This window comes from Anopheles bellator, chromosome 2 (assembly GCF_943735745.2).
Source record: "Anopheles bellator chromosome 2, idAnoBellAS_SP24_06.2, whole genome shotgun sequence".
Classification (NCBI taxonomy): Eukaryota; Metazoa; Arthropoda; class Insecta; order Diptera; family Culicidae; genus Anopheles; species Anopheles bellator.
This window is the reverse complement of record NC_071286.1, coordinates 22,917,944-22,945,627: the sequence shown is the minus strand read 5'-3', so window position 1 is coordinate 22,945,627 and position 27,684 is coordinate 22,917,944. Positions and strand designations below refer to the sequence as shown.

General features: G+C 50.6%; 1 protein-coding gene across 3 annotated transcripts in view; it reads left to right on the top strand.

Moving 5' to 3' along the window:
• Positions 1–27,684, top strand: part of LOC131209932 (glycogen synthase kinase-3 beta) — a 55,729-nt gene that overhangs the window by 3,513 nt on the left and 24,532 nt on the right. The window lies entirely within an intron of this gene.

Sequence of the window (27,684 nt, the reverse complement as noted above, 5' to 3'; positions counted from 1 at the left end):
AAAACGCGAAGTAGGCTAAAGCTGCTCAACTTCTCGTAATGCCGAATCGCGCGTGGTAGTGACTCACTATGCCGTGTGCACTGGGTGAGAGAAAATGAGAACAAAGCCCGCGTGGAACTGTCCGCTTTTCTCACTATCGAGAGAGCAGCGTGAGAAGCATATCACCAGACACACAACCCCACGCACACAAACCACATTGTGCCGCAGGTCGAGATCTCTGATTTGTGAAGAGCACAAAAAGAAGAAAACATGTCGTAAAAGTCCAATGCTTTTTCTTGTTTTTCGCGGAGATTTTCACAGCCCCTGCATACGAAAACCCTACGTTCGAGTATCTCTCGGGCGTCGTTCTAGCATCCAAATCTGGTCCGATTTTCCATTACCACCTCACTATGCTCATGCAAAAGGATGAGCACACTTACCCAGCCCCTTTACTGGCCACCTGTGAGTGTGTGTGTTCTGCTGACGATACGTTCATCAAAAATTTGTCCAATAGAGAAACCATGTGGAGCCAATAGAAACGACCGTTCGCGTAATGCGACAACCGCAGGACTAACGAGAAACGGATACGTACCGTGACCGACGGACAACATTGTGAGGCAGCAAAAAAAAAGGAGTGCGCGTGTACCACACCGGACGTTTCGTGATTTGCGTGTCCGAGAGGACGGGTCCAACACGGTCGGGGTTGCGGTAAAAAATCAATGGTCGGTTCGCGACTGAACGCGCCAATGTTTCAGTTTTCAATTTTCCATCCGTTTGAAGTGGGTAGCAGCAGCAGGGAACGGAAAACCCAAATTGGATTCGTTGTCTGCCAGGTAACACCTGCACTGGCCGCTCTCGTTAGGTGGGCCGTGCACCACTGCCGAACGGTTTTCATTCTCCGTCGTGGCGTTTCAGCAGCAGCAGCTGACCCTTATCTTTGCGATTGGGCTTGACTCTCGTGGCCGTTTGATTGAGTTTGATTGATATACCCTTTTACTTTGGCACGTTTGAGCACCAGCGGGATGATAAGAGGCGGTACCAAAAAAAATAAGTTCAAACTTCAAGAAGATGCCATCACCGTTGCCGTGACGTTTCGCGTGGTTTTCTGAAACTTTATCCTCTCTCCCACAATTTTGGTTCATTTTCTAAAAGCAACGAATAAAATACTAAAGCGGCTGATGTGTGTCCTGTGCGAAATATTCGCAATCACAAATGCTCGTTCTCGTCAAACCATCTTATCAGCAGTCACCAATCGCAAACGGGATGCAATAATCGTTGTAGGGTCCGAATTCGATCACCTCGAGTGTGACCACAGTAATGTGGGGGAATATTGATGTAGCCGGCCACGGGCGCTTACGTTGCATATGAATGGCTTGTTTGCGGTTGACACATTGTTTCGATTTCACGCACGAAGCGAAGCAAAAGAGGCACCGTGTGTCGGCAAAAAATGGCAATGGGGGGTCCTGTAATGAAAACACAGATTAGTTTGTGCGCCTCGGGCCGCTTGTTCGCGGTCTAATGATGGCTTTAGAGTAAATTTGTCCGCTTTTCCCGCACCAGAATACTAATGACTAATGCACACACGCGAAATTGGAAGATGCCGACCGTGATTAGCCACTGTTCAACAATCGGGCTTTTTTTTGTATGGCATCACTGAGCAACGACGCTCCAGATGCGTCCGTTTATGTTTGATTGGCCTTTGGTTGATGCTTATCAACACTCCTTGGCAATCGCCACTTGACATCAGGCAGCCAGGCAACACTCATCGGTTATGCCACAGGACACCACTTGTTGGCCACGGAGGCAAAGCTAACTAATGCATTCGGACCGTTTTTCGCACATTTCAACTGTGTCAGTCTCGGGCACGGAAGTAGCGATCAGATGGGCCGCCGGAACCATGGCTTGGTTGTCAGTCCACCCGAGGATTGTCGGGTGAATTTGCTGGAACACACAAATGTACCGACCAGACACGTTCGGTGACATTCAATATCCCGACCGACCGGAGAAGATCAACCGGGGCAGAATCGACGAATTCGTCGGACCAGCCGCGGGATAGAAATGCAAAACAACGAGGCAATGAAAACGGCAAAATCCGTCGCCGGTGGACGGATCAACACTTTGCACACTCAACACTTGGTAGTGTCTAAATATAAACGTCCCACGAAACGGCAGGAACTGAACGGGCGGGCGGGCGGGCGGTCAGGGGCAGTGCAGGCCACCCTCAACCCATGCCCCGCCGCTCTCTCTAGCTTCCTCGCCAGATTAGTCACCCGATGGATGGTGGTTGGAATCGACACGAAATTGAAGCACACTTGTGCCCGCCCGTACGTATGTTTGTATGAGAAAAAGTGAAAGAGTGTCACAGTGCAAGGGAACGATCCACAAACGATGGGGGCGGGTGTATCGTCTACCCTTCGTCCACCCTCTGCTGCATTGGCGTGTTTGCATCGATTCTGATGATTCGATGCAACTTCACCCTAGGCCTGCGGAGTGGATGCTGACCACAAAGACCCAATTGAGAGTGGGATGCTTTTTCCGTTCCATACATGTCCGTCCCATTTCCCACAAACGGGGATGCAACTGTGCTTGCCTTGCCGCGCCTGTTGGACGTTGATGCTGAACGGTGTAAACGAAGGATGAGCGGATCTACTCCGATTGTGCAAAGGGAATGGCAATTTTATGGATCGACCGAGAACACACAACCGATTGTCGTTCAATTTTCCATTCGATTCGAAGGCAAACCAATTGGAAATGTCGGCTTACGGTAGTGGTGGAGTGTTTGGTATCAAGCACACTGAACCGGTCTAATCGTTTATTGAAGGACGATTTACATCGTCGTTCGACTGAAAATAGACGAAAATCTGCACCGATAGTTATTTAATTCTTCATCCAGTTCGTGCGATTCTAATGCTTGACGACGAATTTGAACGCAATCAACAACTATATTTCTGTGACACTGTGGATGTGTCGCGACGCCGCCCCGGGATGATCGGCAGCAGCGGCAGAGTGCGCAGCTCTTGACCTACTAAACCATATATTATGCCACACGCCGTTCGACACACACGCGTGCGCAGACACACACTCACACGCCATCGTATCGGGGCAAGGTGCCCCGACATGTGCGTCTTCTTCGCAGGTGCCTTGTCTTATATCGTTCCGGTTCCCTTTTTTGCCACAAGCCGCGCAGCGGCGAACGCCAAGAAATCCGATTCCTTCCAAGTACCGTGCTAGAGGTGGGTTGGGTAGGGTTGGGTTGTGTTGCTTCGTGGCGCCATTCGCAAAATAGGCACAGAGGCTACACACTTGTATGGCTTTTTTGGGCACGGTGCCACCCCTAGGGAATTCGGATTTTTTTCCTCTGCCTATTTGTGGTCGCTGCTGCCGAGAACACGGTGGGCTCCGAGCGGATTGTGGTTTGTTTGTTTCTAGTCGCTGGTCGCTTCCTTCGCTTAGCAGAGCACGGGGCTACCAAAATCCGGCTACTTTACCCCGTGGCAAGAGTTATACATCAATAATTTGTTATACTTTGTTACGTTCTGTTGTTGTAGTAGTCACTTTTCGAGACCCAGTTCGGCGGCGGGGCCAACAGTGAGCCAGCCTTCCTTCTGGGTTTCGTTCGTTCGTTTGTTTATTTATTGATTGTTGTCCTTTGTATGTTTTCAAAATGATTGCCGTTCGCGTGATAAATATTAATTTCATCCTTTCCGTCGTTGGGTTACGTTGGGAGCGAATGTTTCCATTTCCGTGGCTTGTTGTCACACATGCATATGTTATCGACCAATATTCATGCCCCGGTGTTCATTATGCTGTTGTTCGCAACATGGGCCATGTTAATGATTTTTTTAGCCCATGATGGCCGGGACATTATACCAATAAAACGACGAAGTTCCTATGTTTGTTTCCACAGGGGAATAAGATTTAGGACATTAAATTAGGATACAATCAGGAGTCAATTTATTGAAGGTATAATGTTTATGTGTGAACATCAGCACTGACTAGATTAGTAGCGTTCGATTAACTAGTCATGCCATAATGATTACATAACAATGTTTGCTGGACTGCACAGGTGTGTTATGAATTCCTCAACCTCACTGGCTGGCTCACAGTTACGCAAAGTTTTTTAAAGTACGAAACAATCAGTGTCGTCAAGTCTGGGCTGAAAAACTAGGCCATTCTTCTCAAACCCGAAGCGTAACTCTTAACGATCTTGCTCCAATTCAGCTCTCCTCAGCGGGGGCACCTCCAAGGAGATGTCCGGCCGATGCTGTTCGTCCCGTCTTCCGCATGCGTGTGTGTCGTAGGCCCCCTTTCGGCCGACACGCAACTTCTTGCCCCGTGCCTACGTGCCGAAGTGCGCGCGCGCGCATCGGCGGCTTTCTACGCCGCAAGCCAGGCTGAGGTCGTCGTTTCAAGACGCCGCTGCCGTCAATCTTTGGCGCGCGTTAACAAAACACATGCGCTGCGCGATGATGTTTGTCTTCTTCGGCTGGCGTACGTAAGCAGCACGCGACGGAACGGGAATCCGGTCCAGTGATGGTTGGTCAGAATTTGTTCTCAACGATGTGTTGCCGATTGCTGTTCAATTTTTTACACAGACCTGTTCCTTAGCTTTGATTTTTAAATACTCAAATAATATGCGCGCCCCCCTCGGTCTTTAGAGCCCCCAAACGTCGTGTGTCAAATGGGCGTGCCAAGCAACTGATTTTCCAGCTCCCCGTTTTCACACGTTCGGTCGGAAGGAGGTTGAGTGTTGCGTACATCAGCGGCATATACCCTCTTAAATGCGCGGCATAAACACGCGAACCGTTAAAAGAGGTGACGGCGGCGATGAGCCACGCCTGAACTGAGCTGACACGGGAACCCCGCCTCCCCCCGGCCCGGCCCGGCCACGGAGCTTCATCCATTATTAATCACGCTTTCGAAAAGACGGCCGCCCAAGAAGTAGTCGCGTTGCTGGAAAATGAAAAACCGTTGTTATTTTTCCCGCTTTTCTCGCTGGCGTGTTGCTGGCCCCGACCGACCGACCGAGGTGCCCGTTCGTGAGTTTTAGACCGTAGGCGCATAAAACATTAAAGTTCCATCGAGAGGAAACGGAAAAATTGTAGGTGTGTGGGCGAATAAAAATATATAGGAAAAACGCGGTTTTATTTCCTTTCTTGTGGCATTGCGCTCACTACGGCTTTCGTGGGCGCTTTCGTGTTTGGTTGCCCATTTTGAGCTTGAAGCGAGGCCCAAATCTTTATCCTATCTGATAATCTGCCAGACACCGGCACGCGCTCTTCTTGAGATGTGTTGAGATGCCACACATGTTTGCGTGTGTGCCACAATTTGTTTGGAGCCAACGTCGGAAAAAGGTGTTCATCGAAGGCTCGTCTCCTTTCCCTGCCTTGCCTGCCTTTGCCCCGTTGCTCGCTTTTCCGACCGACAATAAAGGAAAACAGCCTGGACGTGGACGTGTGCGAGAGTGCATCGGTAATTTTCCGACGTTTTCGCTGTTGTGTGTGCATGAACGTGGGGGTCCGACAATATCCGGCCGGGCGGGGTGCTATACGGCAACACCATTTCGGTCAGCTCTGATTCCCTTCCGTGTGCTGTTTTGTTGTGCGCGGTAGAAAATGATAACGAATTAGCCGCACATTTTTTGTCTGACTCTGGCTTCGACCTCGTGGCGCTTCCGGGAGGTTAATCCGTTCCGGGTTTTTAAATTTCTCTCCGTTTCGTTGGCCTTGTTTAATGACCACTAGCTGCTCCGGCAGTCGGTGGCCGTGTGCCGAATTTGCGCGGTGCTAGTTCAGTGGAGAGTAGTGTCGGCCCAAAGTAGGGCTCACCGGTTGTGGGCTAATAATTTATTTATTTGATTTAAAAGCGTGATAGCGCGCTCACTCTGCTGTGTAGGTCAGTCGGGGAGAATCGGGGACCTATCAGCCCAAAACGCGTGCGTTGAGAGATAGGAGGTTCGTGGGAGACACGCTCTCCCCCTGCGGGTTCGCTCGCCTTAACGCGGACGGAACTTGTGAGCACATAAAGCCTCGCCGGAAATGAGGACTGTTTTCGCGCCGCTAACTGGGAGTTCGATTTGCAACTTTCGGTAACGGGACCATCGCCGTCATCATCGCCATGGGGTTTTTTTTTATTTCTCTCTGCCAACTTTTTATCTTCCAAAAAGGCGGGTGGTGCACTTCACCTTTTGGGTGCGGTGGGTTCGTCTTATGAGTTTTTCGTTGGCTCGTTTCGATCGGAAACATCGTCTCTAATATCACGGAACGTCGCTCACCGAACCGGCAAAGAACCCCCGGCGGTCCGGCGTACGGTTCTTATCTGCGGCCATTTAGTTTTGTTGGAACGATAAATTTTCACGTTTTATAACACTCATAAATCACCAGAACCTCGTGCGACGAAAACCTGTAGAGGCCGTTGAATATTTCCCTGGGCGTAGTATATAGCGAAAAGAAGAATGCGGAGAATTCCTTCATCAATAAGATTAGCATTAAAAAGTGCCCTCTGCTCGGCGCTAAGACAATGTAACGCTCCCTGTTTTGACTGTATCCAGTCGAAGTAAATGTTGCTTTACCGTGAACTAAACAAACACAATTTAATTGTTGATTAGACGGAAAAGCTGTCTTCTTCCTGATAGTAACATTATAGTTATTGCTATCAAAAAGTGCAACATGCAGCGTAGTCTCGTTGAGCGATTGACGGTGCTGAGCAACAACACGACGGGTAAGCAGAGCCAGAGTTTGAAGCCGTGTTGTTGTGTGCATTGCTCGCATACCTGCAGTGCAACCATGCACAATAATTGTGAACGCACGCACGACACCAATCGATAAGCCGTCGAGCTGATGACGTAGGTTTGACTACGAAAACAACCCAGCATTTTCAGCGCACTTCGTGTACATTAACGAAAGTCTTTCGTTGAAGTTACAGGACGCTTTAGTTGTCAACGGACGCCTTCCTTCAATTGTGTTATCGTAAACGTGTGATTAGCTCAATTTGTGTGTAAATAAATAACTTAAGGGCTGTACTATCGGCCAATAATCCGTCGTTCATGATAAATAGTGTAATCATAATTTGACTGCCGCTAATAACTCCTGGCAAGGGAATGGAATTGCTGCATTTGCTTATTGGCGGCCGAAGCGGCCCCAACTCAGTTAATTAGACGATCAAGCCGGTTACCGGAATCGAGATAGCTTGTCACCGGTCCACATTCGAATGTCCGCCTGCTTATAATTTTGTGTTGCCCATTTTCACCGACAACCTACCATTAGGCTTTTTTCTAACCTGTGAGCGCTATAAACACAATAACACGTCGTCATGTTGCAAGTGGACATGATGTGCTAAATAGGCATTGTAGCGCAAAACAAGACAACACACGGGGCGGTTGTTTGGTTGCTGACGGTGACAGTTCTCGGGCGTAATAATTACCACCGGCTCAGCTCGCGATTGTCGCCGTTGTTGAGGTTGCCAGGTACTGGGAGTTGGCTGAGGAGCAAGCCACCAGGTGTCACTTCAAGACTACCGCTGAGTCCCTGTTACGTCACTGAGGTACACCCAGCGCCAGCTGTGAATGCTCTATCCCGCTGTAGTCGGCTCGAAATTACTGCCACCTTTAATTGCAAGATCTCAGTGTCGGTCAATGGTTGAGCACTTAAGTACTGAAATTTGGTTGGTAATATAGCATAGCTTTCAAGGACAATGGCGGCCACCAAAAAGGGCGGGGAAGACTTTAACGTGTACCGTCGCAGACAGCTGCACCTTCCTAGCCGAGCCCTCTTGACATGCGTATTAGGTTTCGGCACCTGATCGTTGGTCTGCATTATGTCACAATGCACAACGCGGTGGTGCGCTGCTGTGCCTGTCTTGCTGTGCGTTCGTGTCTGTTTATCGTTACTGTTTTATGCTCGAGCGACGACGACTGCCGTCTGCCGACTGAGTTGACCAAGAGGAGGAAGTGTCTTTATTTTTACATTGGCTCTGGTTCATGGCTTTTAATCGACCGAAGCGCGTCGCATACCGCCAAGTTCGCCGACTTTGCCGTCGCTGTTTCGTCACCTCCGGGCGAACGGACTAATCGCCGGGCTTGGAAACTTTGCCGGGCCGCCTAACTCTTTCGTGATGCTTATCCCCAATGCTCAATACGCGCTAGAGCCCCGCGGGATCAGTCAAGCAGCTGACGTGTGCAAGGCGGCGGGAATCCAATGCCAGCAGCTGTTGTGTCGTCGGTCGTGTCAAGTTGCGCTTAGGTGTACACCGGAATTGCCACACTTCTTCCGGTGCGCCACCATACCGTTAGCTCTGGTCCCCCGTCATCATCCACCTGTTGGAGATTCCAATGGCGCACGAGGTGCCAGTTGTAGGTCCGCGTTGTTTGGGAACAGGCAACCCTGGCTGAAAATGGTGGTGCTGGTGGTGTTCGTAAGGCATCTCTTCGGAGTGTCTGAAACAGCTGACGTTTCTTGGCAAACACTTTCTTCTTCTATGAGCCGGGCACGCAGACGCGGACCCTTCTAATGGGGCCAAATTGTCGGGGAAGCGAAATGAGAGCTGGCGGCCCGAAATTGGTCGTCAGAGAACTGCTTTCGTTAGTTAAAATCTTAAACTTTTAATTACACAACAGAAGGAGGACCAAACGCACCGTCATGTTCGTCAAGCAAATACTTTTCCGGAACCGAACACCACAGACCTGTCACAGTTGGCAAGGCGGACCAAGCCGGAAAAAAATGTGGCGGCCCTCGCGCGCACGCAGGGAATATTAAATAAACATAATTTAAACACCACTCCCAACTCCCACACCAACACCCAATAATGGATTATTAATGGCAATTTTCGTTTCATCAACAACGACGGCGCGCATCCCGAGCGACGGGGAAAATGCGTGGAAAGCGCAAGTGCTGGCCTCCTCTTGATGCGATGGAAATGCTTCTACTTGTGACGCGGAAGACGCGGGGATACATTGGTTTTCGATCGAGGTGTGATCGAGAGCAATTTTATTACACACCGCGCTGCGTGTGGGTTTAACCCCCTCAATTTGCAGTTCATATTTAATTCGCTTGAAACGCGCCTGGCTCTGGCTACATACTTTTAAAAAGTAACGCATTAGATTGGACGTGCCTTTGTCCGAATCCGCCCGAGGAGGTGCTGATACGACAAAGCCTGATTGCGCTACACTTGCATCGCAGGCTGAGGCAGTCAGAGGCACTACCTTCCACGGTAATCGGTCAACCCCGTGTTTGCTCTATAAATAATCTCACTCTGCGAAGACGGCGAGTTGGCGAATGGCGGCGGCAGCATTAAGAAGAAGAGAAGGGCAAAAAAACGCCAAGACGATCGAAGACAGATAAGCAGCAGCGCGCAAGCAGCGGGAGGCCGGCGACAAACAACCCCAACGACGCCAACGCCCATGCGGGATATCGATTTTTGCATCGCGCGAAGTGCATTCGCGCACTGCACCCAGCGACCCATGCCGCTGCACGCGTCACCATTGGCGATTGGGTCGAGCACCGAGCCGAGGCAAGCCTCGCCCGGTCGGTGTTTGTGCTCCGATTTAGCAAATCGACGTCAAAGCCCGACCGCGGCATCAATGAACACCTCGCCGCGAAGTGACGCGTGACGTGGCAAGGTCTCCGCGCTATTTGGGCCACCGGTGTGGGTGGAGACGGGCTGCAAGTAGGGTTGAGCTGACCAGGAACAGGAACCCGAGCCTCTTTCTTCGGGCGGGGAGATATGCACATTTTGCACAAAGAAGCAGTGCCCTGCCTTTTTTCTTTGGCTTCCTTCAAGGTATGTTGCAGTTCGACGTAAATCGAACACGACGACGACGACGAGTGGTGCCGATCCTCGGGCTGCAGCCGCCACCGTGCTGAACTTGAACCCATTTCGCCAGTTTCGGGTGTCCCGTATCGGGGTGCAGTTTGTCGTCGGAAATTGGTGCGCGTTGACGAGTTTTCTTCCGCCGTCTGTCTGTCAGGTCTGGTCCGTGGTTGCTTAAGAGAACCAACGACTCGCCGGTTTCGCGGTGCATTTCCGTTCAGGAGGAAGCACAGTGGAAATGTCTTCCTTTGTTGAGCATATAAAATCATGTAGGAGAGTCAGTTCCCCCGCAACGAAACGCATGTGGAAAGGTGGTGCTGTGCAAGATTATTCCGGCCTTAAAATGGAATCCACGTGTCTCGGATAGTAGAAGATCAGAAAATGGTGCATCCAGCGAGGCCGTTGTTACGAAATCCCAAACGTCGTTTGTTGCTTGTGAGATGCTGCACTTGATGTGGTTTTCGGTGGAAAATGGCGAAAACGCTGCCGCGAGATGTGATCCTTATTAAATCGTTTGTTAATTTAATTAAAGCTAGTTTGTGAGTGAGAATGCCACAAAGATCTTAGCAGAATTGTGAAAAGTGCCAAACATTATTAGTCAATTTTGGCAATTTATTTCGATTGGACGGGTTTTAATGGAGTCCCTATTTACACTCAACGTGGCTCCGCTCTTCGTTCATATCTTAACTTTGAGTGAATTTTTCAAAGGTTGAGATATGTTTTTGATTAAGCAATTCCACATCCAAACGCCAGATATTGCTTTCGGGTGGCTGGTGGACTTTTGTTCCGCGAATGCGCTCTGTTGAGAAGCGCTCGTCGGCGGAGTTGAATATTTCAGCATCCGTCCGTCTCGTTGCTGTTTATTTGTACAACATCTTTTTCATTTCCGTTACCGGCCCGTGGGTGGCTGCTGTTTGCCGCCTGCTGTCGGAATAGGGTTTTCAAAACGCAATGTTTTCTGTCTGGCTTTATGCCGACGCGACGGCTGCTGTATCAACCTAAGCTGCTCCGTTTGATCCCGGGCTTTATGGATCCAAATCGACACACGCGGACCAACATATGTTTAGGCACAGTTCCAGTTGACTTGGTATGATGGTTTTTGCCTCAATTTAGGAACCAGACAGGGTTTAAGTGTTTTCTCCCTCACTGGTGAATATAGGAACAATAGTGCTTTGTTTTCGGTGTGACGCCATAAAGCGTAGTTCGCAAACGTCGAAGACGTGTTTCGTTTGAAGTGATTGAATTTTCGTGCACCGAAAACTTCACCTCCGCGACGAGAAGGCGAGGAAAACTGCGTTCGTTCGGTGCGCTGTTGTGCAACATGCTGTTCGAATCGGAATGTGCATTTTTCATGTCTGCCGTCGGTGGTGCGCCTGCGACGACGACGGCGACGGGGGCACCGGCAACCGTGAGCAGCAGCGTTACGTTGCCCGAATCACCGGAAGTGGCCGCCATTGTCGCACTGTCGCGGGCAATAGCCACCGCTTCCGGTGAACTTTCGCGCACCGGTGAAAAGTCACAGCACCACCAACCGGAAGAGCTGCCCTCTTCGTGCCACCAACAGCAGCAGCAGCAGCCACGCCAATCGGGTAATCGCATTATCGATACGCAGGGACCGCCGACCCGAGAGCAAAACTCCCGGCAGGACGAGGAACTTCAGCAGTCAAAAATTGTTGACCAACAACGGCGGCCGGAGGACTTTTCGGGCGAACAGTTGAAGGAAAAGCGTAAAAAGCGGTTCAAACCGAAGCGGAGGGGCCAATCTGCCTATGAGCTGTCCACAGCCATCATCAGCGCTAACGATACAAACGAGACGACGGAAACTATGGCAGCCAGACCCAGGACCTTTCCGGAGGTGACCACCAGGCCGAAGGTGGTGAGGGTCATCACCAAGGCGGCCCTCTCGACGATTATCTGCCAGCAGCTGATGGCCAGCGGCGGGCAGGGACTCGGTGTCGGCATCGATAAGGACGTTCCGCTCGCGAAACCGCCCGCTCGGAAGTCAGCTACCGCCGCCGCCACGACGAATGGCGCCAAGAAATCTTCCAACATCTCCGGATCGAACAAAACGGCGGCGGCCACGACGTTTAGCTCCGAATCGTCGGGTGACCCGCTACCGGAGCACTTCGAGGCTCTGGCCGAAGAAAGTTAGTACTTCCGGTGTTCCGACGACGACGACGATGACAACGACCAACGCGACGCTGACGACGCCGGACCATTCTAAATCGATGAACACGGTCCCCCCTGTTTTTTTTGGGGCTGAAGGAAAACTGCACCCAGACACGCGCGCGCGCCCTTGTGTTTGTGTGTGAGTGTTGCTTGCATTTTACGTAGTTTTTTATGGCGTTTCATGGTCGATCCGGCTCCTTGTGCATGGCAAAACTCCTCTTCCCAAAAGAAGGGACCCCAAATATGCTCCCCCACGATGCTTGTCCGGGGAAGTGTGTCGAAATGTCATAATTTTTCATTTCGCGTCCGCTGGGGGTGTCCGAGGTGGGTTTTGTGTCACGATATGTATGGTGCTCTCTGTTTCGACGTCCCGTCAGGATGATATGCTGCATGTGTTGTGGCTGTGTTTGGTGTGTGCTGCACTTGCGCTCAGCGGGGTTGGAGTGTTTAATGTTGTCTCGTGTATGACACTCGTTTTATGTATCCCGTTTGTTTTACTGTGGTCCACCACACGGAGTAGAAGTTTCCATGAGCGATGATGATATGGGATGACCACTGTCCGTTATGTGGATTTTGTGACATTTTTGAACGTCTCCTGGTGGGCGAGAAGTATTGAGGTTGAGTATTCTTTTTTCCTCTGCATTCGTTTGCCTTCCGGTCATGCTGACTTCAACCATTCCGGGTAGTATAAAATCAAGATAATAAGGCTAATGGAAGCGTAACCTTTGTTGGGGATCCGAAGACGGATGCTCCACAAAGCGGCGGTCCCAATTGCGTTGCTATAGCATGCTGTGTGTCTATCCTTTATAGTTCTGGTAGCAGTAAAAGAGTGATGGATTTGATCATAATATAGTTTCCATAGTTGTATAACAATTTTTGTTTCACTAGACCCCCACAACACACTTAATCCGTGAGTTTCTATTAGCATTCAGTTAGTGTTGATTCACTTCTTGCCATTTGTAGTTTCTCTTTTCGGTCCTGCCACGGCCCTTTTCTGATGACTTCATTGAGCCCTTTTTTCTGTAAAAGATTCACCTTCACCGTTTTTGAGTCAAGACCTCCTCCATGGTTGAAAGTGCCGTGCCAACGTTCCTTTAACGTTTTCACAGCGCCCCGATTTGCTTACTAAATGGCACCGTTTTCTTGTACGTCGGCACTCGAGACCGCCCCTCGGGTTCGGTCAAGCAGCTACTAGAAAGCTTTTCCTCTTTTTGTACACTCTTAAGATGCCGAACGCGATGACACTCTCGTTTGGAATTGAGAATTTCCGTGAACCCAACAAATTACCGTTTGAAAAGGACTCTTTCTACTAACAGCACCTTCGCCTCTGGGCAGGAAAGCTGCCTGTTGTGCTGGCTTACGACCAAACGTAAATGAAACAAAAAAATCAATTACCATTCGGACCTGTGTGTCTGGGAGCCTGGAACACACCCGTGAGGCGTCAACCTTCATCCGCGCGCAGCGGTCGAGCGAGCATTGGAGATCTAATTAATTGGTGTGCTTGCTGGCTGGCTGGCTGGCTGTTAACAAAATTACAATCTCAGATGAGCCGGAGGACGGTGAGGCGGTCTTCTATTTTTACCTGGCGCTAGGTGACGCGAGTTTCCTAGAAACCGAGCGAAAGAAGCGGTTTCAGAATATTCGCTTCTGGCCAAAACTTGAAACGCGAAACGGGCGGGCGGCGCTTTACTGTCACACCGACCGGTGGAATGCTGTTGTTTGTGTTGTTGCGGTGCTGCGGCGGCGGTCCCTTTGATTGGGCAATCGTCTGAGCAGATGTCGGAAATTGACACACATGCCACGGATGACGAACAATGTCCGTTGTGAGAGTATGAAGCTTATGATTTCCTATGATCCATTGAATGAGGAGGGGCCTCTGGACAGAGCAGATTGCACGTCGTGCCATGGTGGATGACGCGGTTCTAGCTGCCCACTCGAAATGCTGTGGAAAAGGTGGCCAAGGAAAATGTTGCCTCGTTTACAATGTAGCTGTTGCTGAGAGACAGATGACTGAACGTTTTTCTAGATGTGCACATGCATTCCAGAAAATCGTTATAATAGCGGCTTCATTACACATTCTTCGCGCTAAACGATGAATCGCAAATAGCGATACGCCCTATATTGTGGAGACACCCAGACGCAAAATCGAGATTTTTGTGGACATTCTCTTTGGTGACTAAGTCACCGACAGAGCAGAACGAAGGAACGCGTGAGCGATTTTTTTAATTAAGACACCCGAATCCGTCTTTATTAGCTGGCCAGCTGGTAAGTCTCCATTCACAACGCGCTTCCTGTCGAATGATGGATTGGGTTCTTGCGCGGCGGCGTTGGATTGGCGGTAATTTGCAAGCCACGTTTCGGCCTCATTCGATCCAATACTTGATTGGTCCACGAGAGTGACACATGTTGAGGAGCACCCTTTGGTGTGTATGCTGGCTGTGTTAGGCTCAGCCCTTCTGTGCATGATCACGAACATTAAACATCAAACGCCAATTTTCTTTAGCTTGCTATTAAAATGTATATTATCAAGCCTCACAGCATTTTCACACCGCATCACAATACTCAGCGAGGCTTGTAATACTCGGCATTAAATAATGCCAGACCAATAGATGAACTGACCGACACATGCAACGCGCCTCGCGACACCAGGCTTTCCGTTTTGATTTTATTAGTAAACTAAATCGGACATCAATTCAAGAAGTGTCCTTCCTACGAAGCGTACCAGCAACAAGACAACGGTTTCTTATGTTGCACCGAGCACTATGAGTCAAACAAGCCAAATGGTCTCCCGATACTGGAAGGACACTTCGTCTCGAAGGCCACCACCACCATCAGGCATCACCCACCCGACCCCCATCTTAACGCAAAAACAGGACAGAATTGGACACTGAAGGAAGGAAGCTAACTAACGATCCAACTCTCGTCCGTAATGGTGCCGCCTCTCCGTTGCCGGTGTCGCGTCCAGTCGCTTCGTTGTGGAAATCTGAGCATTAAGTAAATTGTGATTGACCCCCCACACACAGTCTCGGACACTTACTGCACGGCGGGTGGTCATTTTCTTTTGCGTGTTACGCAAGAAAACATTGCGCAGGGTTTGGCGGTTGTAGCACTCAACTCATGGAAAATCTTTCATTTCCTCAAAAACGAAAACTGTGAAGAATAGTGTCGACAACAGCACACACACCAGTATCTCGGGGTGCAGTGCATGAGTGTGGAGATAGACCCAGAGCTGAGCTTCAATCATGGTTTACATTGTGGAAACAATTGAGCTAACGTACATTGGTAAGTGGCGAACTGTTTAACTACCATGTTGTGAATCGTCAAACAAACCTCTCCCAGTGAATGTTGGACCAAGGACCGAGTTGGGCGCTACGGCGAATAGAAGTGTGTGCTTCTCTTGTTACCCGCGATTGGTTCGTATTTCTGTTAACTCATTATGCACACATTATGCAAATAGAGAGCATGATTTGTGGGGGAAGGCAAGGACTTTTCGTTGCAATGGAAATGGAGGCAACCGGATTATCTGCCATCCGTCATCTCCACCTGGCGTATCGGCGTGTCGTCGTCGTCACCATAAAAGATGCCTCCGTTTGCGGCATTACTTGGAACCGTGCCCGCGACCCACGCTCGGACACGATCGTCAGAGCGAGAAGAAAAAATGAATTTCTGAAAGTTATCTTAGATCCACGGCCGCCGAAGATCCGCGACCCGGCGCGGGACGCGTCCAGTTGGTACGCTGCTGCCATTCTCAACCAATCCGTTTATACTTCCCGGTGCACTTCCTTCAGCAGTGGAAGGGTGCGCTGCTCTCTCTCTCTCTCTCTCTCTCTCTGTGGGGAATTCGGCGTATGGCGTTTGAATTATTTATCACGGCTCCGCTCACCGCGTATATCTCTTCTTTATCATCGGTCGGCAAAAAGAGACATTCCGTTTGGGCGTATCGTGGTGAGCTCCGTCGGCTATTCACAGAGGACGCGGGAGCTAATGTTTAAAAGATCAACATTAAAGGATAACGGCGGATGATGGGAAAACAGATGGCGCCCACCGGTGCACCGCAGCGTCCCCCAGATGCGCCGAACTTGAGAAAACGCTACTGATGATTACTGAGCGGTCGCTAGGAAGAGAGTAATGACGGAAGGCTCAACGGTTTTCGATCATAGTTCTCTTGGGTCTCTTGTTCAAGGCCGTGTCGTACCTATCGATTTCGCAACATTTTGAGGCCACCACCACAGCTGGCAAGGAGAGGCGACGACAGCCGCTTAACCGTGGTTTTGTTTTTATTCCTCGATCGATTACACTTCTTACTGGTGAAGTGGCAGGACGCGCTTCTTCAAGCAGCGCCGGCAATGAATGGCCCTCCAGTGAAAAAGATCCCATCCATATTCATTTATGCTTTCCGCGAAAACGTATCGATAATGGGGCAGAGGAAACACTCTTCGATTACGGCAAACGAATTGAGAGCATAAATTCATCGTCAGCTCGCTCGCTCGGAGGTGGTGACAATGCTCATCAGGGTAGTTATTGTAAGGTTCTGGAACCAAATGACCGTGGCGCGGTGGGATATATGCTCTGGGTTTGTGTGTAGTGTTTGACGAAGTGTCCGACAAAGTTTCAAGTGTGTTGCGCAAAAGTCATCAATGCGAATCTTGCTTTTATGTTCCTTTTACTTAATGTCATCCGTACGTTCAGTTTATTATTTCATCTTTGTGTTGTGATGAGATTTAATTTACAGTAGGTTTTTGTTATTTCTAATGATTCGTTGTGAGTTTTCGAAGCAACTTTAATGTGGTAGAACACTAAATGTTTTACGATTGCACTGTTTGATTAGCATGCCCAAGATCGTTTTGATTGTGGTGTGTGCTTTATTGTTTTCCAATGTCGTTTCTAAAAGCTGTTGCGTGTTGAACGTGTGCGCGCGCTGCTGGAAGGTGGTTGTGTTTTCCAATTTCTTTTATCTTTCGTCCGACAAAAAACGCACCTGCTGGTCAACATAAAGTTAAGTCATCAAATCAGCCTGTGCTGTCCGTGTAACGTTTCTTACGTTTTTGCTTCCGTCAAAGTTGGAGCCACTGTGCCGGGCAACAACCCGCCCGCTATGCAACGTGTTCGTCTAGATGCGGAACAGATCGAGCACATGTGCTACGGTATATTCATTCACCGGATATCGCCATGTAAGCCAGCCCACCCGTCCGTCGGAAAGTGGTCACTAATCTTCGCCAGGTGGTGGGGTGCGTGGTCCGTCGCTTGCGCCCACACACACCACATGTGTCATCCAGAAATACGCCTATCTACTAATGAATAATCCCCCAGACATAATAATTTTTGTGTGGATCCTCACGGGAATCGGTTTTAGTCGGCAAGTGGCCCTTATCATCGGTGTGCGTGTCGGACCGACCAAAATCATCTTTCTAAACGCGCTTTGTTGATGAGAGCTCTGAGGAGAAATGGACACGTAACCTGAAACGCCGATGGTCACCAAAAAAACTCGTTCCCCCACGTTGCCCGTATGAAACAATCAGTTTGGCATTATCATTGGTCCATGTTTTATTGCACTAAAAGAAGCAAAATTCTAGTCTGATAAGAAGACATCAAAGCCGACTAAAACGGCGAGTGGATTTAACTCGGTTGATAGTGGGACTATTTGGTGGCCGCCACGAATGAACAAGTTCGTGGAGTTGATGTTAATTCCACGAACCACCAAATCCAAATCCAAGATTTTTTCACCACCAAATCCAAGATTTTTTTCGCAAAGAAAAATGCGCATAGCGTTGTTATTTACCCTGCCAATGGTAGTCACTTTGCAGCCTACCCATTGCTGGCTGCGCCAACTGAACTGTGTGATCTCATGGTAGCTGCCCGAATTGCATACTTTGCGGCGTATTTCGAAATGGCACTGCAAGCTGCTCGATTCGGGTTTGTGTTGATACTGTGTTTGACTCTCTACATTTCCTGGTTATTAGTGGGCGATGGGATGTAATTATGCCATGCTTGTTACACTCGCATCGCATTCGAGGCAAAATTCATATATTGCAAGGGGAAATTGTCCATTCAATGTACAGTTAAATTAATATTTGTTCTGCTGTTAGCATTAGTTGACTCACTCGTCACGGCTGATCAGTGGCCCAGGGTCGCACCCGATTCTAAGTGAGCATCATGCAGCTTATCAGCCGCTCTCTGTCTGTCCCAATGAAAGACAAACAGCTAGGCCGGTCTGGTAGCCCCATTTCGTCAATCAGTGTCTAAGCAAGTTATCGGCTTCAACTGTAAACTAAATCTCATTTACACACTTAACAGCGCCGAAACCGCCAATCACCGGTTAGAAGAAGCTTCGCATAATGTACGACGCAGTTCTCATAATCTCCCCTACGCCAGCCCGAACCACACCGGGAAACCTCGAATCCAGTCCCAAGTGGACTGTCGTAACAGGACCAAACTGGACCTTGGACGTGTACGCAAAAAATTATCCTGATTTTTCTCGATTTGCCAAACTAATTTTCATCGCCATGCGATCGTCGTTATCGGTTATCGAAGGGATGCGATCATGGGACGAAAATAAATCATTAGCACGTCAGGCGGCCCGCGATCGTGACACTTTGCTTGCGCGGTGTATCACGCGAAACTGGCAACGCGCCTAAGCCTTGCAGGAGGAAATGTACGCAAAGCTCTGCCCTCTGCGGATGCACTGCGTACTTTGAATATACATTTTTTGCGACCCCTGTTATCTCGCATCCACCCACAAATCATCCCGGACTCTGTACAGTCAGTACTACCTGTAGCATCTTGTTGTTTGCGTCTATCGTTATCATCGGCTGTCGGAAAAAATAAATTTGTCTGGTCTCATGGTGATGTGTGCCACTGTCATCTGGCGGCGGCGGAGTTTTCGTCTTTGCGTTGACGACGGGCAGCGTCATCTTGACTCACGAAATCGTCGTGTTTTTCGAATGTGGGTCGCCGTTGATCACGCCCAGTCTTTGTTGGGCGGTTTTTCTATTTCATTTCAGAAAAGGGAAATGGCGAAACTCATAGATGCCGATCCAAAAAGTACGGTTCGCCCATTGTAATTGTTATTCGGAGATTGAAATGAAACAGGGCTCGCACAGTTTGATGTACGAATTGTTATGAGTCCGCGCACTTCCGAATGTTGTTTGTTTTGTGCGCCGTCTCGTTCTTCCGTTTCGGCTGCTGCAGCTAATGAGCCCCACCAGCCACTTTTCATGTAAAAGAGCCCTCAGAAAACTCGCTGACGTTCAGGATTATGATGATGCCGGTGCGCTGATGAGAGGAACTTTGGTGTAGACCACCCAAGGAAGCTGGTAGAATCTGCTGACGGTCGCGTAACGCGCAAGAGTTTTCCGCTGGTGCTCCTCTCGGGCACGTACTCACTGCGGTGACGGCAGACGTCGTGTGTGTTCCGGCACTCGGGTCGAGGGGGGTGACGCTCTCGATCATCGTGCTGCAATGGGCGAGTGGCTGAGGAGAACTATGTTACGAAGCATAAACTCGCGAACCGGCGAAAGGAGACGGTTAAAACCGACGACTCGTAGTTCTTTTTTCGTTCTTTCCGGTCGGTTCCTGTATATTGTCATTTCGAAAACGTTGCCATGCTTGCAATACTTCCGCATGTCTTCTCGCGGCGGTGGCTTTCGTCACTTTTTTATCCTTAGCCTTGCCCATTGCAGATACTCCATACTACCGGTTTGTCGGGGCTCTGGCCCCGTTGATGTTCCTAGCGATATGCTGCTGCACATCCGTCGTTGTTTCGGCGGAGATAAATTTCCGCAAGGTCACACATCCTCCCCACTCACTCATTGCTGAAGGTTCTTACAAACGCGCGCAAAGTTTGTCCGGACTGCGGCGAATGCGGTCGCCGTTGCCGGGTGAGCAAACAACGCTCTCATCAGCAGCGAGAGTTGTTTCTTATGACAAACATCGAGCCATTCTAAACCAGCAGGACGACCAAGTGCCTAGTATTTAGCGTGTAGCATTTTTTTTGGAGCACACGAGTCCTGGCTGGCCTGGTGCGGGATACGATCGCACTTGACCTCGTTCCCGGAATCGATTCGTTCGAACTCCGGGCGAATGGACAGATCTGGCGTTTTCGAAGCGAAGCTCATCTTGCTCCACATCGTCACGTCTTGGCGTGGGTCAGCTGGAAGAAAGTTTCATGGCTTCTGCACGCCATGCATACGTATTAGCCCCCCCTTCAGGTGGCTATCGATCCTGGTTTACAACGACGACGTCGCATGGGTCTGACAGCAAATGCTGTTCTTCGTGTGCACAACATTCCTTCATTTTATTCATTGTTAGTTATTACATAAACTCAAATTGTTTTGTGTCTCCCGGACGGAATGCGATTTTGTTTTTCACTGATTCATTTTCCTTTTCTATCTCTTTTTAGGTAAGTTGCACTGCCGTTGCTTGAAAAGTAAATTCATCACTCCTTTTCATAAGCGAGATCAGCGAGATGAGTATGTATGTAATGAACCACCCATCCGACATTGATTGCCGTTAAACAATGTATGCAACTTTTAGCTAAATGGTCCAAACGAAGACTAGCACATCGATGGGGAAAGGAACACAAATTAGTGTAATGGACCCAACTGAGCTGCTTGCCCAACCGAGACGGGATCGTACGTCTGCTTCAGACTTTACTTCCAATGCGTCACTAAACGGATCAATCCAAGCTTAGGGAAATCACCTTTATTGGGCTTGATCCTGTTGGAAACGAACGTCGGTTGGGTCCAGGTGGTCTCCTGAAACACAACGTCGCGGGGATTTCAATGGCGCTTCTGCTGTTGCAGATTCAATCACCGGGCATAATTTATGCGCGTGCACTCTCGTGGGTGACGTTCGACGCTCGTCGTGGCTGAAAATCAATCATTATTTTGTTACCCTCCGTGCGTGTGTATCGGTGGTCCCAAAAGCCGTGTAATTTGCACGATTTCGCAATAACGTTTGGTCGTCGCTGCCGCCGCCCCTTCGTCGTTTGGTCGAGGGAGAAGAAATGTTCCCCGCGGTGCGCTCTGACGCATGCTGGTAATGATTGTTGAAAATAACGAGCCATTACATTATGCTGGCGCCACCGCCATGCTCCTGTGTTCCGTGGTGGCCACTCTTTTACCATAAATGAAATCTTCCGTCCTTCATAAAGAATGGCCCGCCGAGCGGGGCGGAGTGGCCCAGTGCACTTGACACTTGTCCGGGCAGAATTTACATTTTAGCCCGCACCAAAACGCGCGGTGGCCGGCGGCGGGTACCTCCAAGCAGCAGCCGCCAACTCGGAAATATATGTTGGCCGGGCTTTCGGAGGATGGCCCGAACCGGACTGTGGGGGACGCGTGACTGACCTCGTCGAACGGCAGCAGGTTGTTGGGCGGGGGCCGCCCAGAAAAACGAAAGGCTGCGCCCTGTTTATTGCCATGCCGGTGTATTTTGTAGCTGCAACAACTCGGTTGCGTTTTTCCTGCCAGCTGCCGCCGCCGCGTGATTTAGTAATATTTGCTTCTGGCCACAGGAGGGATTGGCGAAAGTAAATCCTTGCCAAGGACACTCCACTGGGGAGAGCGCGCCAATGGCCATGGGGGAATTATGGGGGTCGTTTCTTCTTGGCGTACAAGGTTCTTGGAAGAATCAATTTAGGTCAACCCGTTCGACTGTTGACCGAGGCCGCGATCGTCTATCACTCCAGAACCCCCCAAGGACCCGTTAGTTGTGCCGGTTTTATTGGTATCCCATCTCTCTTGTTGTGCATTCTGGCATAGCCTTAGGTGCCTTTGCCGGGGACAACGCGCTTTGCCACACATTACGGGGAAAATATTCGCGGGAAAATTAATTATTGCGCTGCGACGCAAAATACGTCCTTGCCGCGTTACCCACCGGTCGATTTAGGCAGGCAACGGAGGGGGCGCGTTCCAGCGTGTGACGTATTGGGGGTGGCTCCCCACCGAAGCAATGCGTGCATAAATTGGGCCGCACCGCAGAACATTGCCAGAAATTTGCGCTATGCTGGATGAGAAGAGAAACCAAAACGGCGTCGGTAATCCAATTAACCAACTAAATACGGAGGGGGTCAGCGAATGCGAGAGATAGAGAGCGCGAGGGATGCTAAAGAATGAGGCTCAAATGGAGACATTAAGAGAGAGAGGCTTGAGAATATGCGATACTGACTGGGGGCAGCAGTGTAGAAGTGTCCTGGAAAACCTGTTATCAAAGTGCGCAGTTCTATCCTTCATTGTCGCCCTTCGCCCGTTCTTCACGACTGCTACCAAGCGCCTTTTGAATCATACGCAACCGGCGATCGGTGGAGTGTTCCCCACAACCGTGGCTATGTTGGCCACGCGAATGTCCAGCCAGTGGGGAGGGCTGGTGGGCAGGCGGTCGGCCGTTCCAGCAAGTGCGACGTTGGTTCTTAAGCAAAACGTGCCGATTTTAAGCGCCATTAATCGGCTTCTCGCCATCCGCTCTCCGGATCGAACGCCAAGAATAGAAAGAGTGAGAGAGAGCGCGAGAAGGAGCCTTCGCGAGTCTTCTCGCGGGAGAGCTCCCTCTCGTTCTCTCTCTCTCTGGCGAGCTTCCTTCGTGCTGCTCTTGCGAGACCACCGCAGCGGATACTAGCCGGCTTCGTGATCGATCGGGGCCAAAGGCTCGCTCGCGAGAGCGAATGCGCTCGCGAGGAGAAGCCGCCATGTCCGGCCGTGTGTTCGTCGGAACATTCGGCGGGCCGCAGTCTGGTCCGCGCTCAGTAACAACGGAACCGGGCGAACGTTTGGAAGTGTTTCGCGTCGCGCGCGGCAGAGCAACGTTCGCCACCTAATACCACGACCAACGCGCAGAAGGAAGGAAGTTCCTGCTTCCTGCTGTTGTCGCGCCCCCTCCGAACCTCTGTCTAAGCTCTGATAGTAAATCACTTAAACCGCAGCAGCTCCCCAAACACCGCGTGCGTGCTTGCGTCCGTGTGCGTGGTGAGGTGAAGGGTCACGGTGAAGTGCCACGGATTTGCAACCAAAGAAAAAGCCAACCGACACAACGACAACGACGACGACGGGTTGTCCGGCCTGTTTTGGTTGCGTTGTTTTATCACCACCCCGAAGTGGCTTATCACTACCTCTACACGCCCTTTGGCTGCCGGTGATCGCGAAGGTAGAGAGCGAGTGAAGTTTAGTGTTAAGCATCGACGGTCGAAAGAGCGAGAGATACGATGGCGACGGTGGCGACGGCGGGGCCGGGTTTGAAGAAAACGTCAACGTCACACTCATCGGGGCCTCCGCCGTCGCCGCTCCCTCTGTGGGTGTGCGTCATCCTCCGCTTAAGTCTCGTGCGTCGCCCTCGTGCTGCGCCAGTGTCTGCATGTGTTTGTGTCGTGCAGGAAGACCGCGTGTCCGTGTGGTGTCGCTTTTTCGGTTAATCACGGCAGACTTTCGCACATTTTCGCGCACCGCCGCCGGTCGGTGTCCCCACGCAACCGACGATTCGTTCGAGAAGAATCTGGAACAGGCGACAAAAATGTGACCAACTAAAGACGGGGACCCTCACCCGAAATACGCAGACCCCTTCGTGTGTGGGCGCACGCTTATCGCCAGCAGTCGTCCCCTCGTCCGCGAAAGAAACGCCCAACGATCGAGAGAGAGCCTTATTCCTGTGATCCTGTGTCTCCGTCACTCTCACGCTTGTCGTTGCATCATTCATCCGCCACGAGGAACGTTGCTGCAGAGTGCAGTCTTTTTCTTGTTTCCCTCGTCCGATAGTGTTTTATGTTTTGATTCCCGATCCCGATCGGCGAAAGATCATCAGGATGGTGCGATCACTTACAAAACAATTGCGCTCCGCGAACACCGAAGATGGGTTTTTTTTCGCTCCGGACTGAAGCTCCGGAGCGGAGCGTATCGTGCTCCGTGCATATATTAATTTAGGCCACCGTTCGCGACCAGCGGGACCGCGGGTCCCCGATCGAGGGGCGCCGGGCGCCGGATTGCCGTCGTCGCGATCGAAAAAGAAGCGAAGAAAACGGCTGCGTGAATGTGTGTGCGTTTGACGGAAACAGTGTCTCTCTCTCTCGCGCTTCTGGTGGAATTTGCGCGCGCGTGTGTGCGTGTGGGTCCGTGCGCGTCCTTGTGTGTGTGCGTGCACACGCACTGGATCTCGGGCTCACGGCGGAGCATTCCGTCGCCGGTAGTTTCTTGTGGGGGACATGCCCACCAGAGGTTCTCGAGTTCTAAAATGGGTTTCTTCTTCTTCTTCGGCAAACGACTTCCGTTAGGAATCAATTGTTAGTCAATCGATGGGTCGGTTTGTTTGCTGTGAAAGTCACCTAATGTTTTCCGCAACAAGCAACAACCTAGTCGCCTGGCCCGATCGGTCGTGGGGTAATGCAAATGACGCCCCGTCATCATAATAACGCCCGAGGTCGACGTTTAATAAATTGCGTAGCCGCGCGCTGGTAACGGTGAACTAATTACCGCAAACGGTCGTGTCCCAAAACCACCTTCGGTTGCGTTGCCGCCCCATGAGCACGTAATCATCGGGAGTGGTGGCCGTTTCGGAAGAATCGCTTTCCATTTTTTCGTCTTCATCTGGCGAACAGAATTCCTTGAACCAATTGTTCAACGGTGCACATTCAGCGTGACAAACGGCTCACCGGAACACCATCTTCCAAGAACTCGAACGGCCATCCTACACGCGGGTATTACGCACGACGCGCACAGTTCCGCCTTAAGACGCGAGCGCGAGAAGCTGGGATTATCCGCGTCGCTACCAGGAAAAAGTGTGCCGCTCCTGTCCGTCCGTCACTTTTCGACGGTGACAAGGCCGACCATCGGCATCGGCACCGTGCAGAAATTAGTCACCCGAAGGACGTTGTCGAAATTTAATTACGCATCTTCTGTCCCGTCGCCCGTCGCCCGTCGTCGTCTGGTGGTGTAGGTCGAAGCGCGCAATTATGCCTTCTGCCGGGAGCATCATTCAGCATCATGCAGCATTATTTGATGGGTGGAGCGCGCCACGGCACATAATCGATAATGGGGCATAACAGCAGCGTGGTGTGGATTCGGAGAATTCAAAATCAATCCATCAATACGAAGGGCGCCCCCAGAACCACCGCCTGTGTCAGGGGTCGGAAGGAGTAATTTGTTTGATCCGCGAGAATCCAATTGGCATTGGGGTTCTGCTCCTGCTGCCGGCTGTGATTGGCAGCGGCTGCTGGCTCGAGATGGATTGTTTTCGATAGGTACACATTTTGACGCCGATTTAATGACCGCCGATACTTGTGAAGTGGTTGCGGCTCTCTTACCTTTTAGTTGGTGGTGGCCAGGCAACGTTCTACAACACGTCCGCATCGCCCTTAGAAGGGACAATCATGTTTATGTGTCCCACTTCAAGTTCCCCCCTGAAGTGGGACACTAATGGCGGTGCATAAAGTAAATAATTTCAAGAATTTTATTTTTCATCTTTCCATTGGACCGAAGTGGAACAGCACACCCCCTTTTATTTATTCCGCGAAACCGCCGTTTAACGGACGATCCGGAAACGTGACATTTCCCATTTGAAGAGCCAGAACCAGCCCCTTCATAATCACTGGCCTTCACATTGCACACACCTACACAAGCGTCGTGTGGTCGGAAAGAAAGTCAATATCCAGGCTCTGGGTCACCCCTATTCTGCCCAATCGATCCCCGGGATGTTTGAAATCGATGCGCTCTCGTGGACCGGTGTGCCGGAAGACCTCTTCTTCCGCCTTGCGAATGTCCTTCTGGCTTTCTTGTACTATTTTTACACACACATCCACAGGCGATCGGTGTATTGGCCACGGATTGGATTGGGTTTTCTTAAGTAATAAACCTGCAACACTTGCTGGGTGTGAGAGGGGCGATAAGGAAACGACGCGGACGTGGAGGACGGTTCCTGCAATTCACTTACCCAATCGCCTGCAATTGGGTTCCATTGGTCACTACTGTCCCAGCTGGTGGACCGTTACGCTTCCGTGAATCTGTCGCCAGTTTCCGTTTCGAACGCACCGCAACCTCGCCGCGAGGGACAAACCTTCGTTTGGGGGTAGGTTTTATTGTTAAATCAATACCAGATCTGTTTAGGGATCTCTCTCCCACCTCGCCGCTGTTAAGGTCCTGCTTAATCCGGTGGGACCCACTATGACATTATTTGTGTATGTGCGGTTCCATAACCGCCCACACGACAAGTCCCTGACGTGGACACAATTATCGATTTTAATTCGTTGTAATATATTCTTTACCACATTTTTCTGCTGAGCTCCGGCTTTTCCCCGGCATCGCGTGACCCGACCGTTTTCGAGGGCAATCCCCGGAAGGAAGAGCGCGGATTCGATGTCCTTAGGCGCATGTGTGTGTTGTTATAATGTCTTGTCGCACCCGCGCACCCATCTTGCGAACCAGAGTTCGTCACAAGCTCGGGTCCATTGCGCGAAAGGGCATGCTCAGGATGCTCCATTGCTGTGACTCCATTTTGGTGGATTCAAGTTGCTAACACTCGACTGTTCTTTCGCCCCGTGTTTGTTACTGAGATTTAAACGCAATTTCCGACGCCCCGAGTGCTCTCCGGTTGGACCAATCTCTTTCGTGGCTGCGTGTTTATTTGTGCGTCGCTTGAAGGTAAACAGTAAACTCCGTGTTGTGCATCAATATCCTTCGCCCCGAGCAAGTTCCTTCTACCCTCTTTGTGCACTGACACTAGCTCTGCACTTCTTATTTGTTTAACAAAAAAAAATTAGAGCCAAAACACCACCCATTCGCCGCGGGCTTTGCGGAGGACCGAGTTATAAAATGTGCGCCTAACCGAACCGTGGTCCGTCCGCGCTCTCAAAGCATACTTTCTTTTTCCTTCAACCTTAAACTCTCTCGAAAAAAGAAATGGCGAAGCGCGAAATGTATGCGGCGGCCCCGCTGTAGTGTTCCGCTTTTACTCCTCCGTCGCTCTCGATGTTTGAGGTAAACTTTAACGCGCGCCGGTGGCCGGCGGCCGCCCAAGACTTTAAAATAAATCATTCGCCTTCGCTTCTTGCTGTTGTAAGTGTGTGGCTAAAAATAGACCTCGCGATCTGCGAAAATATGCTGTCCGCTCTCCACGTTTTATGCTGTGGACGCGAAGAGAGCAAGGCGCAGTGCCGCAGAAGAAAACGGGAACGAAAGTGAATTATCCCGCGTGGCAGAGAGAGATGGCCGCAGCATCAGCATTCAGGGGGGCGGCCAGTACAACCTCTCCTTTCGGCTGCTCTCCTCACTTCTTGTAACGGTGTGTGTGTCTGTGTACTAATGTACGATCACTCAAGATGCAGCACCGACCGACCGGAATCGCGTTATGCTGCTGCTGGGATCCCTCCCCCCTTGGGTTTGTGATACCCCCCGCAGGCGGTCGCGCGTGGTCAGCATAGAAAAAGTTCGTCGTCTGCTGCGCCGTCAACTTCTCGTTCGCACCCGGCACTAGAGCGAGAGTGGGACAGAGAAGTCAGAGTATCTGAACATTTTGATCATCGTTCGTTGACCGCCGAGAAACTCGCAGCGCGCAACACGCATTCACGAGCCCCACTGACCCCGACAGGGGCAGGCAGGCAGAGAGCACAGAGAAGTGCACACACTCTTACGTATGACCATTTGGCATCGATCGTCGTCGTGCGTGGATGTGGTGCAACAAATGCACCAAAATGCAGCGAAGGTTACCACTGGGCTGGCTTTGAAGAATTAGGGGCGTCTCGCAGCACAAAGA